The sequence below is a fragment of the Crocodylus porosus genome, unplaced genomic scaffold (genome assembly GCF_001723895.1).
Source record: "Crocodylus porosus isolate Cpor-Errol unplaced genomic scaffold, CroPor_comp1, whole genome shotgun sequence".
NCBI lineage: Eukaryota > Metazoa > Chordata > Crocodylia > Crocodylidae > Crocodylus > Crocodylus porosus.
In genome coordinates this window covers 52,363,801-52,374,579 of record NW_017728909.1, presented here as the reverse complement: position 1 = coordinate 52,374,579, position 10,779 = coordinate 52,363,801, and the positions used below count along the sequence as shown (strand labels likewise).

Below are 10,779 nucleotides of genomic sequence, written 5' to 3'. Positions count from 1 at the left end.
GCACGCGCGGGAGCTGCTGCCGCCAGCGCCGCCCCCAGCGCTGACCGGACCGCGCCGCCCCGCAGGTAAGAAGCGGCCGGGCCAGGCCGGGGGTGCCGCTGCTGCCCCTTCCCGCTCCGCGCCCCAGCGCCCCTTTCCCGTCCCGAAGTTGCAGCAGGTGCCCTGGGACGTCCTCCTGGCGCGGCCGCCCCGTCCAGGTGCGCGCGGTGCGGGTGGGTGCCCACGGGGCTGAGGGGCTGCGGCGCCCCAAGCCGCCTCCTCCCCCCGCTCCGGGCCGAGCTGCAGCTCCTGCGCTCGTCTCCCGGGCCGGGAGCTGCAGCGAAGTGAGGCAGCTGGAGCCACTGGGGTCTCAAAGCTGGAAAAGCAACGCCGCCCCCCCCACCCCCCCAAAAAAAAGAGGTTTCAAGGTGTGGAGACTTTGCCTGGTTTTGTTCACTTAGCTCGCAGCTGCCGGCCTCTAAAGGTTACTGGGGTTAAGGAAGCTGGAATCCGTGCTAGTCGGATGTTGTTCTTGGAAAATTATTTTGTTAGTCTCTTTGAAGCTCAAGAGCAAGTTGCAGCCTCTGCCGTTGCAGCACGGAGGCCAGCCTTTTCAGTGAAAGGGCTTTAAAGAGGCTTCTTGTTCTAAATCCTTTATATCTCCCCGTTGTATCCTCTGTGGACTTCTAAAGAGAAGCTCCTTTTTTCCCCGGCTTGGTGTAGGTGGTCTGGAAAAAGGAGCAAGGGTAAAGCCAGGACAGTCGGCTCCAGGCAGAGCCCAGAAGGGAGGTCCCACACTGTAGAACAGGGGTCGGCAATGCCAAAAACACTCCCAAAAACACACGCGCCTCCACTTGGAAGATGTTGGCCAGCCAGGGGTGGCTCGATCCCAGTTGTGTCCCTGCCTCCTTCCCACCGTCCACCCTGAGGCGCGCGTACCAAGCAAAATGCCTTTGCGTACCGCGCTCTGGCACCTATGCCAGCAGTTGCCTCCCCTGCTGTATGGTCTCCCTTCTGGCTCGTGCCTGTAGTGTACTATCCCCAGCGTGGGATTCCACCAGCATATTCTTAGCATTTTCCTTCTCCTCCCCAGTGCAGGTTTTCTTCAATTGTGCCAGCAAAGAACTTTATTGATTATGAGAATTATTGGAAATGTAAAGAAAATGATTGTCTTTCTACGGTTTAGTCGCCAAGGTTACCAAGGCGGAAACGACCAAAGGAATTTCTATGAGACAACACACTTATAGGTAAGGATCTCAAACCACAGCGACTATTGATCATTTTCTGAAACAGAACTACTGTGGCTGCTGGCCCAGCAGCAAATTATGAAGCAAAAATATGCTTTATATCTGATTATTTTCAGTGTCTGGAAGGATTGTGTATGAAACTAGAAATCATTTTCTGAAATTTTCCTTTATATACTATATTGTCAATCCTATTGTGTCAAAGTGGGCACAACAATCACAAAAAGATTTCATTATTAAAATTTTAATTCTTTAAATAGGTATGCTAATAATTAAAAAAGACATCGTTGGTAGAGATGTGAAATAATGGCTAATGTCACCTGAAAGAGATGTAATGGTAAATTTCAACTATTTAAATAAATTCCACACACTCTAGGAGGTAGTGGCACTGTAAAATATATATATGTGATTAATATTTTGTGCATGTAAGAGAGCGAATGAAGGTAAATGACTATATGCCAGTCTTTAAAAAGTGCTGTTTATTTTTTACAGGGTCAGTATGCTTCCTTCCCCCAATAAATTCAAAGTAAAAGCAAAGTGTACTTTTTGTTTTTGCTTTTCTCTGCCTTCCTCTTTCTTCCCTCTGCTTCTCACACTTAACCTGTATTGCTCTTCATTTGAGGAAAGGAAAAGATGGATGAAGGATGTGCACTGATCCAAACTGGCCATCTTTATTCCCCCATATCCTTTACTTTTCTGTTTTCAGGAGGGGAAGAAACAGGCAAGTGGATGACATACCAGGGCTGCCCTCTGCACTCTAATTGATTTTTCTGAGTTAAAAATAGAGGACAGACTATTTGTAAAATAGATTCCTGCTATGGGGTGGAAGGAAACAGAGATCAGAAAATCTAGCTTTAACTAGGAAGGAGCAAAAGTCCTTTGTTTAGGAAAAATGAGCTACCTTTTTAAATACTTCTTTATACCGGATAATCATTTATCTTAATTTTTTTTTTTTTTGCCTCATGCTCATTTGTACTTCTGTGATATACAGCAAAACACAGAATTGCATGCATTTCTTCCAACAGTTAGGTACTATTTACAAGAGATTTAGTAGTCCTTTTCAATCAAGTTAGCAAGATTCATATGGTGGAAAAAAAACAACAATTAAAAGACTTTAATCAGATCTTTGGACTGTAATAGACAGCAAAACTTGTGTCAGAACATGATCTGTGATTGTCACAGATTTACTATAAACTGTCTGGTTTCAGGAGTGGTCAAATTTATCCAAGTGCCCATCTATTTTTTTAGAATCATATGGTCACTGATTCCAAGTTTAAACAATGTTTTCTTTAATTCAAGGTGTTATTTTAACTGGACACACAAATGGTTACCATATCATTTTGTTCATCTGAACATAAAATGTATTTTTGTTATAAAAAAAACGTTTTCCCTAAATTACGTTATATTTGTACTGAAAGTCCACATATCAGTGGACAATCTAAAGATCAGTCTGGGATGGGTCATAGACAATGTCAGTCATGTAGTAATGAGCTGAGAAATGATATCGGCACAGTTTAGATACCAGTCTGCAACTGATTATCTTATCACTCCTGCTGGCATGCCTGCAACATTCATAAAGTAACAATTAACAAGCTTTGGGTTGTTATTATTATTATATTATTCCAACATGTTTAACATCAGTCCATAATGATGTATCATACAGGGATCTTAGTTCTTTGATAAAATCACAAATTCGCTGATTAAAAACCCCAAAATCTGCATTTTTTGGTGATTAAAATGAACAACCACTATATACTAATATATATATATACGTATATAATGTATTAGTTGGACACACATGTTTTATTGGCATATTTACAATTTTAAAGGAATTTGGAAGGCTACCAGTGCCTCAGTCACTATAATAAAATAAATTCTAAATACTTATAAATTTTGGCATTTGATTCTGGATTTTTTTATCATGAAAAATCAGAGATCCCCCTGCCCCCTTCACTCACAAGGATGTGGGTCTAGCTGCAGTTATCCCCTGCACTGCTTTGTGGCACTGAGCATCCCTGATATGCCAGTGCCCCTCACTCTCCACTCACAGACCCTTGGCCCTGCTGGTGCCCCTTATTCCCCACTCATAGCCCCCTGCCAGAGGGGGCCCCTAGGGGCCTAGGCTATGGGGCCAGGGACCTGGATCTGCAGCCCCCTGCAGCAGCACCTGAGCCCCAGCTGCTGTATGTGGGAGGTGGCGGCTGCTGAGACCAGAGCAGAGCATGGAGCCCGGCTCCCCCTCCCCCACGGGCGGCATGGCTGGAGCAGATCCCGTGGTGGGTGCAGATGCAGGCTGCCCAACTGTGGGCTTGGGGCTCTACTCCATGCTGCTCGCCTCTTGGGGCCTCCATGGCCCAGTAGGCAAGTCACAGCACAGCAGGGCAGCGTGGGGCCAGACGGAGAAGCTCAGTGCCACCACTGGAAGCCCTGCACTGGCACAGCAAGACACCCCCTGCCTGTCCAGCAGCAGCAAAGGATACAATCCCACACCATCACCCCAACTGCTGCCTGGTGGGCAGGGGGTGCCTTGCCATGGTGGCACAGGGCCCGTGGTGGCGGCACTGAGTTTCCTCGCCTCACTATGGCCTGCCGTGCTGGGTCCCAACTGCTGGGCCACGGAAGCCCTGGCGGGGAGGGCTGCAGCATGGGGAGCTCCAAGCCCATGGCCTGTACACACCCTATGCACAAATCATGCCTCTGCAGAAGTGCGAGCAGCAGCTTTTCCCTGCTATCCGCTTGAGCAGAGAGTTGGGGAAGAGGAGAGGCTAGTCCCCAGCCACAGCCAGCTCACTAAGGCCAGGTGGGAGGGGGGTTTAAACCCCCTTTCTGGCCTACATGGGACCCCAGCCAGGGTCTGCCTTGGTGGAGTGCAGGGGAGCAGCAGCTCCTGCCAGACTTTTCTTCAGAGCAGGAGTCTTGGCTAGACCCTGGCCTCATGGTTTCATAGTTTCTAGGGTCGGAAGGGACCTGAGTAGATCATCTAGTCTGACCCCCTGCCATGGCAGGAAATATTACTGGGGTCAAATGACCCCAGCAAGGTGTTCGTCTCACCTCCTCTTAAAGACCCCCAGGGTAGGGGCCAGCACCACTTCTCTTGGAAGTTGGTTCCAGATCCTAGCTGCCCTGACTGTGAAGTAGTGCCTCCTGATATCTAAGCCTCAGCTGGCTTATGGAAGGAGGAGGGGTTTAAACTCCCTCCCTGGCCTGCACTGGATCCCAGCTGGGGTCTGCTTGCATGGTGGTGCAGCAGCCCTTGCCAGGCTTTCTCAGAGCTGGGGATTGTGACTAGGTCCCAGCCTTGGCTGGCTTATAGAAGGGGGCAGTTTAAACTTCCTCCCTGGCCCACATGGGACCTCAGCTGAGGTCTACCTGGTGGGGGCAAAGCAGCCTCTGTCAGGCTTTTCCCCCATTTGAGCAGGGAGCTGGGGGGCATGGCTAGACTCTGGGCAGCTTGCTGAGGGCAAGGGCGGTTTAAACAGGCTGGGGTCCCATGCAGGCCAGAGAGAGGATTTAAACCCTCTTCCCCCACTCTGCCTCAGTGAGCTGGCCCAGCCACGCCCCTTAGCTCCCCCCCACATACTCTGTTCAAGGGGGGAACAGGATAAAGCATGGCAGGGGCTGTTTCACTCCTACCAGGAGTATGGGACAGGGAAGGGGTTTAAACCCCACCTCCACCTCAACAAGCTGGCTGAGGCCAAGGCCTAACCACACACCCTCTGCTCAAGCAGAGAGTGGGAAAAGCCTAGCAGGGGCTGCTAAGGAGTGCCCTTACTCCTCAGCACCCATCTGGGTAACCTACTCCAGTGCTTTACTACCCTCCTAGTGAGAAAATTCTTCTTGATATCTAACCTAAACTCCCCTTGCTGCAACTTGAAACCATTGCTCCTTGTTCTGCCATCTGCCACCACTGAGAATAGTCTAGCTTCATCCTCTTTTGAGCCCTGCTTCAGATAGTTGAAGGCCACTATTAAATCCCCCCTCAGTCTTCTCTAAACGAAATAAACTCAGTTGCCTCAGCCTGTTCTCATAAATCATATGCCCCAGCCCCCTCACCATTTTTGTTTTCCTCCACTGAACTCTCCAATTTGCCACGCCTTTCTGTAGTAGGAGGCCCAAAACTGAACACAATACTCCTGACATGGCCTCATCAGGGCTGAATAGAGAGGAATAATCACGTCCCTTGACCTACTGGCAATACCCCTACTGACGCAGCCCAGGATGTATTAGCCTTCTTGGCAACAATGGCACATTGCTGGCTTATATTCAACTTATTGTCCACAGTAAACTCCAGGTTCTTTTCTGCAGAGCTGCTGCCCAGCCAGTCACCCCCCAGCCTGTACTGGTGCATGGGACTGTTCCATCCTAAGTGCAGGACTTTGCACTTGTCCTTGTTGAACCTCATGAGATTTCTTTTGGCCTAGTCCTTCAATTTGTCTAAGTTACTCCAAATTGTAGCCCTACCCTCTGGCATATCTACTACTCCCTGCAGCCTGGTGTAATTTGCAAACTTGCTGAGACTGTACTCTATGCCATCTTTCAAGTCATCAATGAAAATATTGAACAAAACTGGTCCCAGGACTGACCCCTGGGACACTCCACTTGATACCAGCTGCCAGCTAGACACCAAGCCATTGCCACTCTCTGAGCCTGATGCTCCAGCTAGTTTTCTATCTACCTTACCGTCCACTCATCTAGCCCGTACTTCCTTAGCTTGCCTGCAAGAATGTTGTGGGGAGACTGTATCAAAAGCCATGCTGAAGTCAAGGTATACCACATCCACCAGTCCCCCTGCATCCACAGAGCCAGGCATCTCATCATAAAAGGCTATTGGGTTGGTCAGGGATGACTTGCCCCTGGTGAATCCATGCTGACTATTCTTCATCACCTTCTTCTCCAAGTGCTCAGAAATGGATTCCTTGAGGATCTGCTCCATGATTTTTCTAGAGACTGGGGTGCGGCTGAGTGGTCTGTAACTCCTTGGGTCCTCCTTTTCCCCTTTCTTAAAGACAGTAAACTCCATCACTTAAAAACCTTTCTTCTTGCACTGTTTTTTTAGAGGGCATTATTCGTCAAAACTACACATTTCCAAACAATGATTCACCTATCAATGAGAATTAAGGTTAAAAAAAAATACTGAATCACACTGTGTAACATGTACTTTCAGTTCAGTAGAATAGCTTCTTAAAGTAATTTCAATACAATTATGTTTTAAATTTTTTACCTGTAAGACTGAGTAATGAAAGTCAACTAAAGCAGTGCTGTGGAATGTTCCTCTCCCACTCCCTGTTCTTAACCAGTGATCACTGACAAGGAAACTTATGCTTCTGCAGAGGTCCATCACAAGCTTCCTATATTATCTTCAGCCCATTTAACTCCTTCAAATGGGGTTTTTGTGGAACATAAGAGAGAAGTTGATTTTGTGGTGGCCCTCTCCATAGAAGTGAATATTCTTTGAGGCGAACACTTTGTTTTTGCTTTTTTGGCATACAGAATATTGTAGGATATCTTTTTCAAAAAAGAATGCTGAATCTCTCTCTTCTTGTCACAAAACAGTGAGTTGGACTGGAGACAGTTTAGCATGCATCTGGATTAATGTATACGATTCAAATATCCCTAGAGAAGCTGTTGCATCTTCATCAAGAGGAGTTCAGATAAGCATTTGTCTGGGATGGTTGGAGAACAGCATACCCTGCCTGCACTTGTTTAAGGGAATGCACTAGATCAGTGTTTCTTAACCTTTTAAGTAGCAAGTACCCCCCCAACTTCTGAAAATTTTAATAAGTACCCCAACACTCAATTTTCCAGGGGATTTTATAATATATATATTATATTGTTTACATTATAGACTAATGTGTGCCATATATTGAGGAAGGGCTGTGTATATAAGGCATGTGATATGACACGTCTGATCTGGTGTGGGTAGGGTTGCTATCTTTTACACCAGGAGTGCACAACACAAGAATGTACCTGGGCTAGAGGTGATGTTGGCCAAAGCTAGGAGGGCTTAACCCAGTGTCGTGCAATGCACAGCCCCCCAAATTATCGTTGAGGAATTTAAAGTGTAACGCAGTGTGCAGCGTGTCAAATTTTTTGCCATAGTTTTAAAAGGAGGAAGGGGTGAGAGAGACAGGGAAAGAAGGTGAGACAGAGACAAGGATATAGGGTGAGAGAGAGAGGGAGACAGGGAAGGGGGATGGTGAAGAGAGAGGGGGGGCAGGTAGCAACCCTAATTGTGGGGATGACCCTTAGGAGGAGGGAAGATTGTAGCTGCTCTTTTTCTAAAAAAGGTAAGTTTGCAGGTACTGTGTTGGCAGTGGGTGAAGGGAGTGTTTGGATCTGTAGTTCAGAGATAAAAAGACACAAGGACATAGGCAGATGCATGCAGCGACATGCTGAGGCACACACATATCCAGGCAGACATGGAGGCACACACATAAACAGGCATGCAGTAATTCAGAATTTAAGTTTTATTCTTTTGTATTGAATTTTACAACAGTTTTTTAAACAAAATAACACATGAATCATACACATTATAGAACGGTAAAAACAATATATAACTCAAACATTTCTATTAATAAAACTCTAAACATAGGTCTGTTTATGACTAGAACTGATCCTCTGCCTCTCTAGAACTGTTCTACAAATCAGGGATTGGACTGGACTTTTTGCTAGTTTTATCAAAATAAAATAAAAATGAGTTTTCGGAAGAGCTGGATTTAATGAGAAACTTAGGCCTGTTTGGATGACATCAGCATTCCAAATCTTGGTTTTAAACTACTTCTTGCTACTATTAGATCATTTTCCAGGCACAAACACTTTATTTTACTTTTTAGCCCAGTCAAGGGTGAGAAACTGGCTGTTGAGGCAAATGGGACCAGCTCTGTGACAGCCATGTTCCTCAGCTGTGGGTATTCCTGTTTCATTTTCTGCCAAAATGCAGGGATGTCACCCAATCCCATGCTTTGCATCCTTTGCAATGTACTGTCTGTGGAAAGCTCAAAAGTTTTTCCTTCATGCTTTCTGGAATCCCTGTTTGTGCAATAGTGCCGTCATTAAATTGATTCAAAATCCAGTTTCTGTGGATCTTCATGCTCTTCAACATTAGGGTAATAACATTCAAAGTTTGACTCCAAATTTACCAAGTGTTCTTTAATATTTTCTTTCACACTTTCATTCAGAGGGATTTCATTTTCATCACAGAACTCTGAGAGCTGTGGAAATGAACCAAAATTTCCACACAAAGCTCGATATTTCCAGAACCTCAACTTTTTTCTAAAAGCTCTTACCTTTTTATGCAAGGTAAATATATTTGTGTTATAACCCTAAAGCTGAAGGTTCAAGTAAGTGATTTTATCAAAAATGTCACAAAGATAGGCTAATTTGCAAATCCATACTTCATCTTCAAAGTGCAGTAAGAATTCAGATTTCATTTCTCTGAGAAAGACAGTAACTTCATTTCTCAACTTGAACAGGCAATTCAACAACCTTCCACGTGACAACCACTGAACTTCAGTGTGAAGAAGTACAGTAGTATGTTCAGTTCCCATGTCACGGCACAGTGATTGTAAAAGACGTGAATTCAAAGCCTGTATTTTTAGGAAGTTTACTGTTTTCATGGCCGTTCCCACCACACTGTTTAAATCTTCATGAAGTCACTTTGCAGCCAATGCCTGCCTATGGATAATACAATTGTTCCACTTGATTAAAGGATTTATACCTTTTAAGTGAGCAACAAGACCACTTCGTCAACCTACCATTGCTGCTGCTCTGTCTGTGCACAGATGCACAACACTCCGATGACGATCTATTTTTTACAATATGCTCATTTCAGATCTTAAAAATGTCCTCTTCTGTTGTTTTTGTGTCCAATTCTTTGCAGCCATATATTTGTTCCTGTATTCCTTGCTCATCTTTATCATCAATGCATCTGACAAACATAATCAATTGTGCATACCTGGACACATCTGTAGATTCATCAGTCTGTAAAGCAAACTGTTTTTTCTGGATGACTTTTTCTGAAATTTGTTTAATTATGTCTTCTGCCATGTCATCAATTCTTCCTGTCATGGTGTCATTTGAATGTGGGATGGTTTTAATTTTATCTACTTCTGTTTTGCCAAACATGATTGCAGCGATTCTGATAGCAGTAGGAATCACAAGGTTCTTAGCAATGGTATGTGGTTTCTTCATTTTTGCCACCATGTGTGCGATTTCAAATGAAGCTTGTAGAGCTTGTTTAGGGAGCGCAGAGTATGATTTCATAGCAGGACTTGATTTTTTCAAACTTTCACGTTTTCTTGTGAAAAAAAATCTATTGATTTGTCCATCAGATCACGATGTTTAGTATGACGGTGCCTTCTCAGAAGGGAAGGCTTCATACAGTGATTAGACAGTGTCTCATTACAAATCACACAGAGTGGTAATGAAGGTATATCTCTGTTTGTTGTTAACCTGAAAGCCAAATAACTGGGATCATAGCTATGTGCTTTATGAACCTGTGAAGATTTTGTACTTTCACTACTGAGGCTTGGTTTCTTTTAGGAACATATTCCTCCTGCTCCAACACTTGTTGCACATTTGTCTGGGCACTAGCTTCTTTTAAATCTGAAGACTTTCTTTTTACAAGAAAATGATCCATTTTAACACCCTCATAAACAGTAAAATTAGCCCACTTAAATTTAAACACTTGAAGTGGAAACTACAGCAGACAGGGACATGCTTAAATTCTGAGAAACACAATCTTTCTCCCCTCTACCGATGGATGACTATTTCTCATAAAGCAGGAGAGTTCTGATGCAGAAAAGCTGGCAAGCAAGTGCAGGGTTGATGAATATTGAAAGTATCTTATTTTAGGAAAATATACAGGTTTCCTTCCCATGATTTATGTGGGTTTGGTATATATGAATTCGCTCTTATGTGATGAATATTTTTACACCACAAATTCATTATATGCGAGGTAAATTCACTGTTATGTGATCAGCTCCAGGGCCCTGCTTGTCCCAACTCACCTCAGCCCCTGGGCTGCACCTGCTGTAGTGCAGGCAGGTGGTGTTGGCTGTTTGTCTGCCAGGGCAACTGCAGCAGGGGTTGAGGTAACGGGGAGAAGCAGAGGGTGGCATGGTGAGGTAAGTCTGTAGGGCATGGGTTGGCAACCCCTGGGGCACATGTGCCAAGTATGGCATGCGAGCCCATTTTGCTCAGCATGGTAAGTCTTTGGGTAGGGGTCACAGAATCATAGAAGGAGGGTTGGAAGGAACCTTGTAGATCTTCAAGTCCGACCCCCAACATGGATCGGAGAAAAACTGGGCTCAAATAAGTCCAGCCAGGTAGGTATCAAGCTTCCCTCTTAAAGACCCCCAGGGTAGGAGCCAGCACCACTTCCCTAGGAAGTTGGTTCTAGATCCTAGCCACCCTGACTGTGAAGTAGTTCTTGCAGATGTCTAATGTAAACCTACTCTCCAACAACTGTGGCCTTTACTCCTTGTTATGCCAGGGGGTGCTAGGGGAAACAAGGTTTCTCCCAAACCCTTCTGGTCCCCCCTAGTGAGTTTATAGA

General features: G+C 45.1%; 1 protein-coding gene across 1 annotated transcript in view; it reads left to right on the top strand.

The window, feature by feature from the left end:
* Positions 1 to 884: 884 nt before the first annotated feature.
* Positions 885 to 10,779, top strand: part of ANKRD34B (ankyrin repeat domain 34B) — a 15,039-nt gene continuing 5,144 nt past the window's right edge. Inside the window, exon 1 of the mRNA XM_019532303.1 lies at positions 885 to 1,226. The gene's annotated coding sequence lies outside the window, so the exon portion shown is untranslated. The remainder of the gene's footprint in view (positions 1,227 to 10,779) is intronic.